General features: G+C 51.6%; 2 long non-coding RNA genes across 3 annotated transcripts; one reads left to right on the forward strand and one right to left on the reverse strand.

The window, feature by feature from the left end:
- The first annotated feature begins 250 nt into the window (after nt 1-250).
- LOC108175760 (uncharacterized) lies at nt 251-4,825 on the forward strand. The gene is made up of 2 exons (XR_001792421.4): nt 251-407; nt 4,483-4,825. It is a non-coding gene; the product is annotated as an uncharacterized LOC108175760 (long non-coding RNA).
- A 2,656-nt stretch (nt 4,826-7,481) lies between these two features.
- Nucleotides 7,482-14,187, reverse strand: LOC138850730 (uncharacterized). Of its 2 annotated transcripts, none has more exons than XR_011390881.2 (2): nt 13,857-14,096; nt 7,482-8,001 (listed from the first exon to the last, which is right to left on the reverse strand). It is a non-coding gene; the product is annotated as an uncharacterized LOC138850730 (long non-coding RNA). The 2 variants fall into 2 exon arrangements; XR_016211272.1 differs by lacking the exon at nt 7,482-8,001 and adding an exon at nt 10,958-11,201 and having other exon boundaries at nt 13,857-14,187.
- Between the last annotated feature and the right edge of the window lie 282 nt (nt 14,188-14,469).

Here is a 14,469-nt window from a genome sequence, read left to right on the forward strand (position 1 = left end):
TGTTCATTCTGCATTTGGTCAATAAACACTTGAGTGGGAGGAGTTTGCTGCAAAAAGAGATCAGAAAAAATGGAGGTGTAGCTGGCAAGGGATGAGTAGTTGGGGAAAATATGATCACGTGAAGTTAATTTTAAGGTGGAAGGAATTCACAGTGCTTCTGTACAACACCACTCATAGGGTAGGGGACCAATGTGAGTGGGAACAGATGGAAGAATCGACCAGACGACCTGCGTCCTTAAGTAGGGGAGAGGGCTGTGTAATGGAAGACTTGGCTCCAGACGGGGTATAAAGAGTCCCTGCAGGAAAGGGCTGGAGGACACGGGCACGAAAACAAATGCTGGCAAGAAGATGTGGTGGAACAAGTCCGCGCAAGAAGTGCCACCCATTCGCTAAGAGACTGAGTCGAGGTAATTATCTATGCCTCATTTTTCCTGCTTAAGATAGAAATAATAATACAGTGCACCCGTCAGAAGGATTTGGATCCACATTCCGTGTTCCCAGGCAAGTTACATAAACGTCTCTGGTGGAGTCTTGGTGTGTTCTGTCTCCCCCAGGATGGTCAGCATCTAGACAAGCGCCGGGCAAATAGTAGTTGCTCAATAAACATTCACTGAAGGCGGGACACTGTGTGCAGGGGGCTAAGCTGCCGCGCGGGATGCCTGCATTCCGTGCTGGAGTGCTGTTAGGGGGCCGGCTACTCCACTGCCAGTCCAGCTCCCGCTAACATGCCTGGGAAGGTGGATGGTGACTTCAGGACTTGAGTCCCTGACACTCAGGTGGGAGACCTGGTTCCTGGCTTTGACCTGGTGCCAGCCATGGCTGCTACAACCATTTGGGGAGCAAACCAGTGGTGGAAGATCTTCTCTCTCTCTCTCTCTCTCTGCCTTTCAAATAAATACATAAAGTCTTTAAAAAATACATATTTGTTGATTAAGTTTACACATTAATCCATTAATTATACTACATACACTACAACTATCCCATATGGTTATTCAGAAGATCAAATCAAATGAGATAATATGTGTAAAGTGCTTTAAAATTTTTTTTAAACATTGATTTATTTATTTGAAAGGCAGAATTACAGAGAGGAAGGGAGAGACAGGGCGAAAAGGAGAGAGATTGTCCATTCTCTGGCTCACTCCCCGGAGTAGGGCTGCTAGCCCTGGCCAAAGCCAGAAACCGGGAACTTCATCTAGGTCTTCCGTGTAGGTGACAGGGGTCCAAACACCTGGGCCGTCTGCTGCTCCCCAGGCACATCAGCAGGGAGCTGGAGGAGAAGTGCTCATAGCGGTGCCGGTGTCGCAGGAGCCCACCGAACCTGCTGAGCCGTTGCCCACTGCCTGATAACCCGGGAAACGCTATTTGAATCCGAACTGCTCGTATCAGAAGGAAGGCACTGAGTTTCTTAACTCCCTGTATGCATCTTGTCTTTACCTCGGAGGGAGACACTAAGACCTAAAGATTCTACCAGCTGGCTTGAAACTCCGGATAGAGTGCAAACCTTCACAAAATAGTTTGGCCTCGTAAGTTACTTAGTGTTACAGAATTGACAAAAGTATACAAAAGCCAGAAAATCATCTAAGTCAATTAGTTTTACGTGACTGTCGCAAATTCCCAAGTTACACTTGCAGCACTGAGCACGTATTACGTTACCTCTTTATCTTTCCTTCTCCCCCCTTTTTTTGTAGAATGTAATTTGTAAATACAGTATTAGAGGTGTGCATGTACTTTTCTAGATAACAATGAAGTTTTTTTGCATACATTTATTTTTATAAATAAAGATTTTCTTTTTTAAAATATTTATTTATTTGAAAGTCAAAGTTATAGAGAGAGTAGGAAACGCAGAGAAAGATAAAGAGAGGTCTTCCATCCGCTGGTTCATGCCCCAGATGCCCGCAATGGCCAGGGCTGGGCCAGGCTGAAGCCAGGAGCCAGGGATTTTCTCTGGGTCTCCCATGTGGGTGGCAGGGCCCCAAGCACTTGTGCCATCTTCCATTGCTTTCCCCAGGCCATTAGCAGGGAGATAGATCAGAAGTGGAGCAGCCTCCATATGGGATGTTGCCGTCACAGGGGGGCAACTTTCCCCCTATGCCACAATGCTGGCTCCAGGAATTTTTTTTTTAAAGATTTATTTATTTATTTGAAAGGCAGAGTTACAGAGAGGCAGAGGCAGAGGCAGAGAGAGAGAGAGGTCTTCCATACACTGGTTTACTCCCCAAATAGCTGCAATGGCTGGAGCTGCACTGATACAAAGCCAGGAGCCAGGAGCTTAAGATTTATTTTATCTGGGGACATAGCTGTGGTGTAGTGGGTAAAGCCACCGCCTGCAGTGCTGGCATCCCATGTTAGCGCCGGTTCAAATCCCGGCTGCCCCACTTCCAATCCAGCTCCCTGCTAATGCACCTGGGAAAGCAGCAGAGGATGGCCCAAGTCCTTGGGCCCCAGCACCTGCATGGGAGACCTGGAAGAAGCTCCTGGCTCCTGGCTTTGGATCAGCACAGCTCTGGCTGTTGCAGCCAATTGGGATGTGAGCCAGTGGATGGAAGACCTCTCTCTCTCTTTCTCTCTGTCTCTCCTTCTCTCTCTGTGTAACTCTTTCAAATAAATAAATCTTAAAAAAATTTTTATTTATTTGAAAGAGTTACAGAGAGAAGTAGAGAAAGAGAGATCTTCCATTCACTGGTTTACTCCCCAAATGGTCTCAATGGCTGGAGATGAGCCGATCTTGAAGCCAGAAACCAGGAGCTTCTTCCAGGTCTCCCACGCAGGTGCAGTGGCCCAGGGTTTTGGGCCATCCTCTGCTGCTTTCCCAGGTGCATTAGCAGGGAGCTGGATTGGAGGTAGGTTGCAGGCCAGGGCTTTAACCCACTGCACCGTAGCAACCAGCCCTGAAAGATTTTCTTAAGTCACACGCATACCACCTTCATCTACTCAATGAGCACCTGCCATTTTTTTTAAAAGATTTATTTATTTATTAGAAAGAGTTACAGAGAGAGAGGAAAAGACAGAGAGAGAGAGAGCAATCTTCCATCTGCTGGTTCACTTTCTAAATGACTGCAACAGCCAGGGCTGGGCCAGACCAAAGCCAGGAGCCAGAAACTCCAACCAGAATTCCCATGCAGGAGGCGCACCTGGGGCCTCTTCTGGGCTTTGCTTGGTACATTAGCAGGGAGTTGGATCGGAAGTGAGCAACCAGGACTCAAACTGGTGCTCGTAGGAGACGCTGGCGTTGCAGGAGGCGGCTTAACTTGTGGCCCACAGCACCAGCCCCAGGATGAAGCCTTTTTTTTTTTTTTTTAAGATTTATGTATTTATTTGAAAGTCAGAGTTACACAGAAAGAGAAGAGGCAGAGAGAGAGAGAGAGAGAGAGAGAGAGAGAGAGGTCTCCATAGCAGAGAGCTGGATCGGAAGAGGAGCAGCCGGGACCAGAACCGGCGCCCATATGGGATGCTGGCACTGCAGGCCAGGGCTTTAACCCACTGCGCCACAGCGCCGGCCCCAGGATGAAGTCTTAAGCACGTGGATGAGCACCCTGCTGAGGAGTCTACTTCCTTAGCAGATAGCCACGCCCAAGTCCACCGCACTGTTTATTTCTGTGATAGATCTCGGGGGACTTCCCGAATAGAGGTCTGGTCTGGACCCAGGTTCTGGCATCTGAGTGCATCTCCATTTTCCTGAGCGTCCGGGAGGCTGCCGGCGATACTGCACTCGCTTACTGAGATCTGAAGGCAGTTTCTCTCCTTCGTCCTCCTCGGGTCCTCTCCGAACATCTGCAAGGAGAAGTGAATCGCTCTTGCCATCCTTTGCACACTTCCCATCATTCTCGCTGGAGATGAAGATATTGCAAAATTAGCCAAGTTCATCCAGGAAGTCAGTGGAATAGTTTAGGATTACATTTAGGAATTAGACATTAGGCACTCACTGGGATTCCCACGTGTGTTTTTAAGCATTGCATTGTGGGAATGCTTAATTAGGCCACCAGCCTGGTTCCTGCTGTTACCCAGTACCGGGCCTTTCAGAATTAGGAAAAAATGCTCAGTTCTCAGAACATCTCAGACGCCAAGTTCAGGCTGAGGAACGCTATTTGCTGAGTAATGCGATTCCGTCCCCTTCCTTGTAGAGCAGGAAGTACCGTATGTTTTTCTAATTAGCCCCACCAGATTTTTCTAGGCATGACTGCGCATCACGAAGCCAGCCATTCTGCCTCTGGGGATTTTCGCATTCTGTCTTGGGAGAGTGTGCCAGTGTGAGTTTCCTGCAGCCGGCTCTGGGTCGCACTGAAGGGTTGTGCCACGTGACCTTAACCTACTCCTCCCCGGCTGCCTCAGTAAACAACAACAGTGGAGGACACCCACAAAGTACTCCTGCCCTCCCAGCAACACCAGTCTATCTTGCACCTTCCCGGGGAGGTTTGCCATCTCAAGGGTCGCCGACCCTTTGCCAACAGTAATTGTGTGTCCTGCATTCCCCTTTGATGCCAGGCTGCAAGCCCTACGAGCCACGCTTTATGATTGGACATCTTCTTCCGTCTGAGCAGAACAAGGTCAAATCTGGGTCAGAAGCCCAGCCCCGCTCGCCTACTTGAAGATGCCTTTCGTGTTCCGTGACGGCTAAGTTCCCCTCTCTCCACGTCCTGCCCCCCCTCCCCCCGACCCCATACTCAAACACCTAAAGGCACCCATGGGGGTACTGTTCTGAAGTGCCAGCCCTTTGCCACTAAAGGGCCTGTGTGCCTCTCAGTCTGGCTAAACGGGGAATTTTGCCGTGCCTGAATTCACCTTTGGCAATTTGTTAAAAAAAATAAAAACCTGAAATCCTCCTATACGTACCTAGTGTGAATGACTGCGTCGCCATCCAAAGCCACCCGGGCCTTCCTGACCCATTCTTCTTTTCCTTTAAGGACAAGACCTAAAATACCCTGATTGTATTTGGGGTCACAGAGGAGAGGTTGGACTTCGGGGTCCTCTAACCAGTGCTGCCCCCTTGAGGTTGCAGAGGGCGCTGCCCATCCGGAGCCTAGGTTGGCAAGTGTGACAGAGCAGAGAGAAGGCCTGTGACAGCCCGAAGTGGCCGTTGTCACGACAACATGAGGAACTTGCTTCTCTGCTTCTATGTGGCAGTGGAGTGGAAAGTACACTAACGGGGAGCCAGCGTTTTCCTCCCCGCGTCGTGCTTGGTGTGAGCTCAGGTGCGTGAGTGTCTGGGCCTCGCCTCCGGGTCCACATAGCGGGCGTTGGTCGTCCAGCCCATGGGTCACCTGACTTTTTCCCGTAAAAGGCCAGAAAGTAAATATTTTAGTCTTGGTGGGCCAGCGTCATCTCTTAGCAAAGCAAAATGTTTGTTTGTTTGTTTGTTTGTTTGAAAGGCACCCGCAGGCTCACTCCCCAGATGCTCACAACAGTCAGATATAGGTCAGGCCAAATCCAGGAGACAAGGACGGCCTCTGGGCCTCCCATTTGGGTGGCAGAAACTCAGGCTCTTGGGCCATCCTCTGCTGTGTCCCAGGAGCATTCGCAGAAAGCCGGATGGGGAACACAGAGTAGCCAGCACTGAACCCAAGCACTCTGATACAGGATGTGGGCGTCCTCAGTGGCAGCTCACCCCCCTGCGTCATCACAGCTCGGTGGCAGCTACTCAGCTCTGCCAGTGCTGCTCAAAACCAGCCCTAGACAATATGTAAACAAATGAGCGCGGAGAACTTCCAATATACTATTTTTTAAATTTTCATTTGTTTGAAAGACAGAGATACACACACAAAGAGAAAGACAAGGAAAAAGGAGAGAAATTGACAGAGAGAGCTCCCATCTGCTAGTTCAAATAGTTTAAAGCTATTTTATGTGTTTGAAAGGCAGAGTGACAGAGAGAGAAGGAAAGACAAAGACAGGAAGAGAGCTTCCATCCTCTGATTCACTCCCCAAATTCCCACAACAACTGGGACTGGGCCAGGACAAGCCCAAAAGCCACAGCTCCACCCGGGTCTCCAACATGTGTGGCAAGAGCCCAAGCACTTCCTCGCAGGCACAATAGCAGGAAGTTGGCTCAGAAGAGGAGGTGAGACTCAGTCCCCGGCAATCTGGTGAGACGTGGGAGTTCCCAGAGTCGGCCTAACTCTGCACCGCAACGCCCGCCGCATTCTTCCATGGGATTTTTTTTTTTTAAGATTTATTTATTTATTTGAAGGTCAGGTTACACAGAGAGAGAAGGAGAGGCAGAGAGCGAGAGAGAGGTCTTCCATCCGCTGGTTCACTCCCCAGTTGGCTGCAACGGCCGGAGCTGCGCCGATCCAAAGGAGCTGGGAGCTTCTTCTGCGTCTCCCATGTGGGTGCAGGGGCCCAAGGACTTGGGCCATCTTCTACTGCTTTCCCAGGCCACAGCAGGGAGCTGGATCGAAAGTGGAGCAGCTGGGACCCAAACAGGCACCCATATAGGACGCTGGCACTGCAGGCTGTAGCTTTACCTGCTATGCCACAGTGCCGGGCCTTTGATGCAATTTTAAAGGTGGATATAACTATACCCATTTTGGGAAAAAGTAACTCATGCATACTAGTATGATCTGAGAGCCATTACAAGACACCCGGCCCACCAAGATGCCCGCCAAGTCCATATCTGTCAGTGCAAACACTAGCAATTCTGCTTCCGGAGCTGCCCCGTCTAAAACGTGGCTATTGACCACAAATGGTTAGGAGCACTTGAGCTGTGGCTAGTGCAAGCTGAGGTGTGCTATAAGTGTAAAATACACACCCGAGTTTGAAGACTTAGTTAAAAAGGGAATTGAAACTATCATTAATATTTTCATGTTTTAAATTATATATATACTTATATATATTTGAGAAGCAGAGACGCATATGCAGAATTCCTAATGTTTGGCCCATTCCCTACATGCCATGGCCTTGGGCTGGGGACAACGCCAGGAGCCAGGAATTCCATCCAGGTCTCCCACGTGGGTGGCAGGAGCACAGTCACTTGGACTGTCCCCACTGTCTCCCAGAGTCCTCATTAGCAGGAAGCTGGAATCTAGAGCAGAGCTGGGGGCCAGTGCTGGGGGCCAGAGGGTAAAACCACCACCTGCAGTGCCAGCATCCCGTATGGGTTCTAATCCTGGCTGCTCCACTTCTGATCCAGCTCTCTGCTATGGCCTGGGAAAGCACCGGAAGATGGCCCAAGTCCTTGGGTCCCTGCAACCACCCTGGAGACCTGGAAGAAGCCCCTGGCTCCTGGCTTCAGATCAGTATAACTCCAGTCATTGTGGCCATCTGGGGAGTGAACCAGCAGATGAAAGAAATCGCTCTCCCTCTGTCTCTACCTCTCTGTAATTCTGCCTTCAAATAAATAAATAAATAAATCTTTTTAAAAAATAAAAAAAAAAAAACAGAGTTGGGCATAAAATCTGATATAGGACTGAGCTCCTGACTTCTGGTTTAGCTAGATGTCTCTCTTTATTGCTCTACCTTTCAAGTAGATGAAATCAAATAAATAAATAAACATTTAAAATATTTATTTTATTTAGTTGAAAGACAAGAGTTACAGAGAGAGGAAGAGACACACACACACACACGCACACACACAGAGGTCGTCCATCCGCTGGTTCACTCCCCAGGTGGCCGCGGCGGCCAGAGCTGAGCTAACCCGAAGCCGGGAGCCTGGCGCTTCTTCTGGGTCTCTCAGTCCTGCCTGAGGTTGCCTTGGCAGGGCCAGACCAGATGACTTGGTGGGCCTTGTACAGCCTGTGGTCTGGGCATTCCCCGGCCCTGTTGGAACCTGGGAGTCGGAAGGGCTCTCAGCGGTCAGTCCAGATGTCTCGCCCGCGATCTGAGTGCCTCTGACAACGTCTGATCCGTGTCCCGCTGATCTCAGCGCTGGGACTCTCCCCCCTGATGGAGGCTGGCTTGGAGCAGGATCGCAAGAAGATGCCGACCACATCAAATTCATGAATTCATCAACCGCGTTGAATTCATGCTGACTTCTCCCCTAGGACTGCGCCTGCCTGTGCTTGGCTCGGGCTGAAGGCAGAAGAGGGAGAAACACGGAGGACGGAACAGCGCGTTGGCTGCAAACACTGGAGGACGTTTCCAGCAAGCTCCGTCCAGCCCGCAGGCCACGCGCTGATTCCTCCCTCGCCCGGAACGACTTAGGGTAAGTGAATCACAAAACGTAAACTCGTCTCCCTCTCCTTTTCCTCCTCTGGGCAAGGCCGTGGAGAAGAATCACGCGGGATCGCGTTCACACCGAGGGCCCCACAGATGCTTCACCCACAGCCACAGCGGGCAGGAGCTGCACCTTGGGCGCGCATCCCGCACCGCAGTGCCTCAGAAGTTGTTCACGCAGGCGGCAGGGTTGTCCTAATTTCTTTAAGAAAACTGAGGCTTAGACCATCTTCTAGGGGTGGCAGAACCACTACTCTTTTTTTTTTTTTTAAAGAATTACTTATTTAATGGAAAGGCAGAGTTACAGAGAGGTAGAGAGAAAGGTCTCCCATCCACTGTTTCTTTCTTTTTTTTTTCTTTTCTTTTTTTTTTTTTTTTTGACAGGCAGAGTGGACAGTGAGAGAGAGAGACAGAGAGAAAGGTCTTCCTTTTGCCATTGGTTCACCCTCCAATGGCCGCCGCAGCCGGCGTGCTGCAGCCGGCGCACCACGCTGATCCGAAGCCAGGAGCCAGGTGCTTCTCCTGGTCTCCCATGGGGTGCAGGGCCCAAGGACTTGGGCCATCCTCCACTGCACTCCCGGGCCACAGCAGAGAGCTGGCCTGGAAGAGGGGCAACCGGGACAGAATCCGGCGCCCAGACCGGGGCTAGAACCCGGTGTGCCGGCGCCACAAGGCGGATTAGCCTGTTGAGCCACGGCGCCGGCCCCCATCCACTGTTTCATTCCCAAATCACCACAGTGGCCAGAGCTGGGCTAATACTCAGCCAGGTCTTCCATGAGGGCACAGGGACCCAAGCAAGCACTTGGGCCATCTTCTCCTGCTTTTCTCAGTCGCATTAGCAGGGAGCTGGATCAGAAGTGGAGCAGCAGGGACTGAAACTGTCGCCTATATGGGATGCTGGTGCCGCAGGAGGCAGCTTAACCTGCTACGCCGAAGCGCTGACTCCATATATCATCTTTTAGAAATTCTATGGTATGCTATGGTATGCTATGGAGTTTCAGGTGATAGGAAAAAAATTCTGAGATATCTTAAAATTAATTACAAAAGGCCAGAGGTTGGCAGGGAGGAGAGATGGGGGAGGTTAATCAGTAAGGAGCCACCAGTCAGCCTCAAAGAACAGAGGACCATTTAACCTTGAATGTCATTGTTAGAACCTTAGGGCGGGCGCCATTGCACCTGCTTGCAGCCCCGCCCAATCCAGAGGTGATGTAGCGAGTGGCAGCTCCATATGAAACCCGTGTGCCTTTTCCCAGCTTTTCATCCCGCTGGACTCTGATTTGTTTAGATTCGGCAGACACTTTCCCACCTGCTCCCCACCCTTGGCACCACTGCCTACCCTGTACGTGCAATGGCTCAGTAAGCCCTCTTCTTTCACAAACCTCTCAGTCTCAGGAGTTTTGGCTTAACACAGGTTTTCTCTGTCCTGTCTGTGGGAGTGGATCTTACCAGATCATAGAAACGGTAAATTCCTTTTCGTTCAGATCTGGCAACAGTCGCCCTCTCCAAAGCTCCAAGGTGACCCAGTGGACATCAGGACTTGGGGAGCAGCTGGGAGCAGGCGCTGCAGTTTCAGAGAGGGAGCCCTGGGCTGGGGCTCTGGCTGGGGAGCCCCCTGCAGCTGCCTGCACTCCCTGAACCTCCTCCCCATTTGCAAAGCAGGAGGATCTCACGGCAGCTGTTGCAGGGATTAGGCGAGGTTTAGCCCCACAGTCCTCCTGAGACTTCCTGTGCTTTTCATCTGCCCAGCAAGCAACCTGTAAGCTCCAGGCAAACTCGGCGGCCACGAGCGGCTGCAGATTCTGCATCGAAGGATGCAACCAACGGCAGTTTGAGAACATTCGGTGGAAAAACTGCGTTTGTACTGGACGCATACAGTTTTTCCTTGTCACTGAACAGTACAGTATAATGATTTTCACCCGGCCCTGACACTCTGTTAGGTAATACAAGTAGCCTAGTGGGCACCTCGTGTCAGGAGGACGTGTGGGTTCTGCGCAAACCCTGGCTGTTGTACGTAAGGGACGTGAGCAGCCACAGGCTTGGGTTTAGGCCATGAAGGGGTGTCCCGGAAACAACCCCCTCGGATACCAAGGAGCGAGTTCACACCCAATAAGGACAGATTTCCTGAATGAATCCATAGCAAAGCTGTAACGTATACCAGGCTCCTCGGGCAGGAGAGGAAAAGGCTTGCCTTTTTTTTTTTTTTTTTTTTTTTTTTTTTGACAGGCAGAGTGGACAGTGAGAGAGAGACAGAGAGAAAGGTCTTCCTTTTGCCGTTGGTTCACCCCACAATGGCCGCTGCAGCTGGCGCACCGCGCTGATCCAATGGCAGGAGCCAGGTGCTTCTCCTGGTCTCCCATGCGGGTGCAGAGCCCAAGGACTTGGGCCATCCTCCACTGCACTCCCTGGCCACAGCAGAGAGCTGGCCTGGGAGAGGGGCAACCGGGACAGAATCCGGCGCCCCAACCGGGACTAGAACCCGGTGTGCTGGCGCCGCCGCGGTGCCACTTTTTTTTTTTTTTTTTTTTTTAAGATTTATTTATTTGAAAGGCAGAACAACAGAGAGAGAGACAGAGAGACAGAGAGGTAGAGACAGAGAAAGATAGATCTTCCCACCTGCTGTTTTACTCCCCAAATGGCGACAACAGCCAGCATTGGGCCAGGCTGAAGCCAGGACCCAGAACTCCATCCAGGTCTCCCACATGGATGACAGGGCACAAGCACTTGTGCCATCATCCACTGGCTTCCCAGGCACGCTAGAAGGAAACCAGATTCGAAGCTGAGCAGCCGGGACAAGTCTGTTGTTTCTCCATCCTTTTTTTTTTTTTTTTTTTTAAAGATTTATTTATTTATTTGAAAGCCAGAGTTACACAGAGAGAAGGAGAGGCAGAGAGAGAGAGGTCTTCCTTCCGCTGGCACACTCCCCAGTTGACTGCAACGGCTGGAGTTGTGTCGATCCAAAACCAGGAGCCAGAAGCTTCCTCTGGGTCTCCCATGTGGGTGAAGGGGCCCAAGGACTTGGGCCATCTTCCACTGCTTTCCCAGGCCACAGCAGAGAGCTGGATTGGAAGTGGATCAGCCAGGACTCGAACCAGTGCCCATATGGGATGCTGGCACTGCAGGCAGTGGCTTTACCCACTGCACAACAGCGCCAGCCCCAAGTCTTACTTTTTAAATTGTGATCTAGGGTCCAGGAACACTGACATCACCTGTAGGATTACAGATGCTTAGCTCCCACCTCAAGACCTAGAGAATCAGCATTTGCCTAGTAACAAGATCCCAGGTGGGGACCTCGTGTGTACATTTTAGTTTGAAAAGGGCTAGTTTAGAATGGAAGATAAAACAGCAGATGTGAGTTAAACATCTGTTATCTCCATCAGGGACCGGAGAGAGTGTAATCTAAGGTGGGGCTGTGGGGGTTGGCACTGTGGCATAGTATAGCTGGCATCCTGGCTGCTCCACTTCTCAGCTGCCCCACTTCCTATCCAGCTCTCTGCTGTGGCCTGGGAAAGCAGTGGAAGATGGGCCAAGTGCTTGGGGCCCTACACCCACGTGGGAGGCTCAGAGGAAGCTCCTGGCTCCTGGCTTTGGATCTGCGCATCTCTGGCTGTGGCGTCCAGTTTGGGAGTGAACCAGTGAATGGAAGACCTCTCTCTCTCTCTCTCTCTCTCTCTCTCTCTCTCTCTCTTTTTCTCTCTCTATCTGCCTCTCAAGTAAATAAATAAATCTTAAAAAAAAAAAAAAAAGTGGGGCTGTGACATCCTGCTCACTCTGCCCCACATCACACTCCAGGCCTTGAGTAGGGTGTGGCTTGCTCCAATTCACACACCAGCCCTCTGGCGGTCTCGTCCTGCCCCTGCCAGTCCTGGCTTCTCAAGTTTGAATTCTTTATTTTTCTCTCAGGCTTTCATCTCATTTTTAAAAAAAGACTTATTTATTCATTTGAAAGGCAGAGTTACAGAGAGGCAGAGGCAGAGGGAGAAAGAGAGAGAGGTCCTCCATCCACTGGTTCACTCCCCAGATGGCTGTAACAGCCAGAGCTGAGCAGATCTGAAGCCAGGAGCCAAGAGCTTCTTCAGGGTCTCCCACGCAGGTGCAGGGGCCTAAGCACTTGGGCCATCTTCCACTGCTTTCCCAGGCAGAGAGCTGGGTTGGAAGAGGAGCAGCTGGGACTTGAACTTGCACCTATATGGGATGCCAGCACCACAGGCAGCAACTCTAACCAATACACCACAATGCCAGACCCTCATCTCATTTTTAAAATAATTTATTTAGTTATTTGAAAGGCTGAGTTACAGAGAGAGGGAGATTAAAGGGAAAAGAGAGAGATATCTCCTATCCACTGGTTCACTCCCCAAATGGCCACAACGGCCAGGAGCCTGGAACTCCATCTGGGTCTCCTACATGGGTGGCAGGGGCCCAAGCACTTGGACCATCTTCTGCTTTTCCCAGGCCATTATCAGGGAATTGGATCAGAAGTGGAACAGCCAGGACTTGAACCAGCAACCATATGGGATGTCAGAATTGCAGGCGATGGCTTTTTACATACTATGCCACAAAAGTGGCAGACAGAGTGTGGCCCAGCAATTCTACTTGGAAGTATGTACGAAAGAGAAGTGAAAAGTCTTTCCCTGTAGAGCCTGCACGGGAATGTTCACAGCAGCACCAGCCATGATAGCAAAAACAAAACAAAACAAAACAAAAACCAGAAATGACCCGAGCATCAGGCGCTGGAGGGCTACTTGGCGATAGAAAGGAATGAGGTTGTGACACTTGCTGCTTCGGATGAGGCTCGAAAGGGTGTTAAGTGGGAGAAGCCAGCACCAGAGACCACGCGTGGCACAGTTAAATATATGCAAAGTATTGGCAATAGGCAATTGGGGTGCACTCGATCTAATGTTTAGACACTTGCACCCCACACTGCGTCTGATTCCTGGCTCCAGCTCCCGACTCCAGCTCCCAGCCAGGGCAGACCCCGGGGCACGGCAGTGACAACGCAAGTGCAAGTGCGTGGGACCTTGCTCTGTGGGAGACCTGGATGGAGCTCCTGGCTCCGGATGTTGGCCTGGTCCAGTTCCAGCCATTTTGGGCATTTGGGGATGAACCAGCAGATGGGAAATCTCTGTCTCTCTGGTTCTCAAATAAATAAAAAACAAAGTTAAAAAAAAAAAAAACCTGGCAAATCCATAGAAATGGAAAGTAGGTGGGGGGCTGGGAAAGTGGGGACTGGCTGCTCTGGCAGGGTTTCTTTTCGGGGGGTCACAAATGTTCTGAAATTAGATGGCAGTGAAGGCTTGCAGGTAGCAAAAGCTACTGGCGGAGACCTCTCAAGGGTGGCTCTGCCTCTATGGGGCTGCTGGTTTTTTTTAAAAAGTAGAGCAAAGTAAAATATTCCCCAAACTCCACCCCCCACCAGCCACTCATTTGTTCCATGGCCAGGGCAGCCAGTGGGGGGCCAACAGCTCCCACCCCAGGAGTCAAACCTGCCCAGCGACAGCTCCTCCTCCCTAATTTCCCCTGGCTCACCTCTCTGACCTCCAATTCCCTTCAAGACCTGGACTCCAGCAAACACAGCCCCTGCCCCCTTTCCACTGTCCCAGGCCCCTCCCCTCCGCCCGATCTTGCGTCCTCAGTCTCACCGGAGAAACCCCGCCCCTCCACCCACTCTGCACCTGCACCTGGGCAGCCGCGTGGAGAGATGGAGGAAAACGCACCCTCTTGCCTTTAAATTCCTAACAGGAAGCCCAAGTGGCCCTGCCATGTCCGTGGACACCTGCTCTTCTCTCCGCGAGATGGGTACAGCCGTGTTTCTGTCCCCCCGGGGGCACCCAGTAGGCCTTCAATCGGCGGCAGCCACTGGGGTTCTGCCCTCCGGTACCCCATCCAGGAGTTCCCCGCTGACGTGGCCTCCGCAGAGCCCCGCCCTGCAGTCATTTGTTTTGTCCCACCGGTCCGGGAGCAGTGGGTTTTAGCCATTTCTGATAGTCTTCCGGGAGAGCGGCGGGACGGAAAGTGACGGGGTAGGGCAGTGCGTGACTGAGCCGCGGCGCCAGCCTGGGAGAGGGGAGCTTATAACTCCTGCAGGGGATGTCCCCGCCTGACTCAGACCAGGGCTGCTTGTCGGAAATGGAAATTTACCAGGGCCTCAGAGACGGGGGAGGGGTGCAGAGGGCTGGCGGTGTCCCAGTCCCCGTCTGGGCCCCTACGGCAGGGCAGGGAGAGGGGAACTGCCACCGCCCCCAGGAATGCAGGCCGCGCCTCCCTGGGGAACTGAGATCCAAGCTCTGGCGAAGGAGGAAGTGCGGACTTGGCAACCCTGCAACACCG

Source organism: Oryctolagus cuniculus, chromosome 7, assembly GCF_051225735.1.
Source record: "Oryctolagus cuniculus isolate XC-2025 breed Fujian yellow rabbit chromosome 7, ASM5122573v1, whole genome shotgun sequence".
NCBI lineage: Eukaryota > Metazoa > Chordata > Mammalia > Lagomorpha > Leporidae > Oryctolagus > Oryctolagus cuniculus.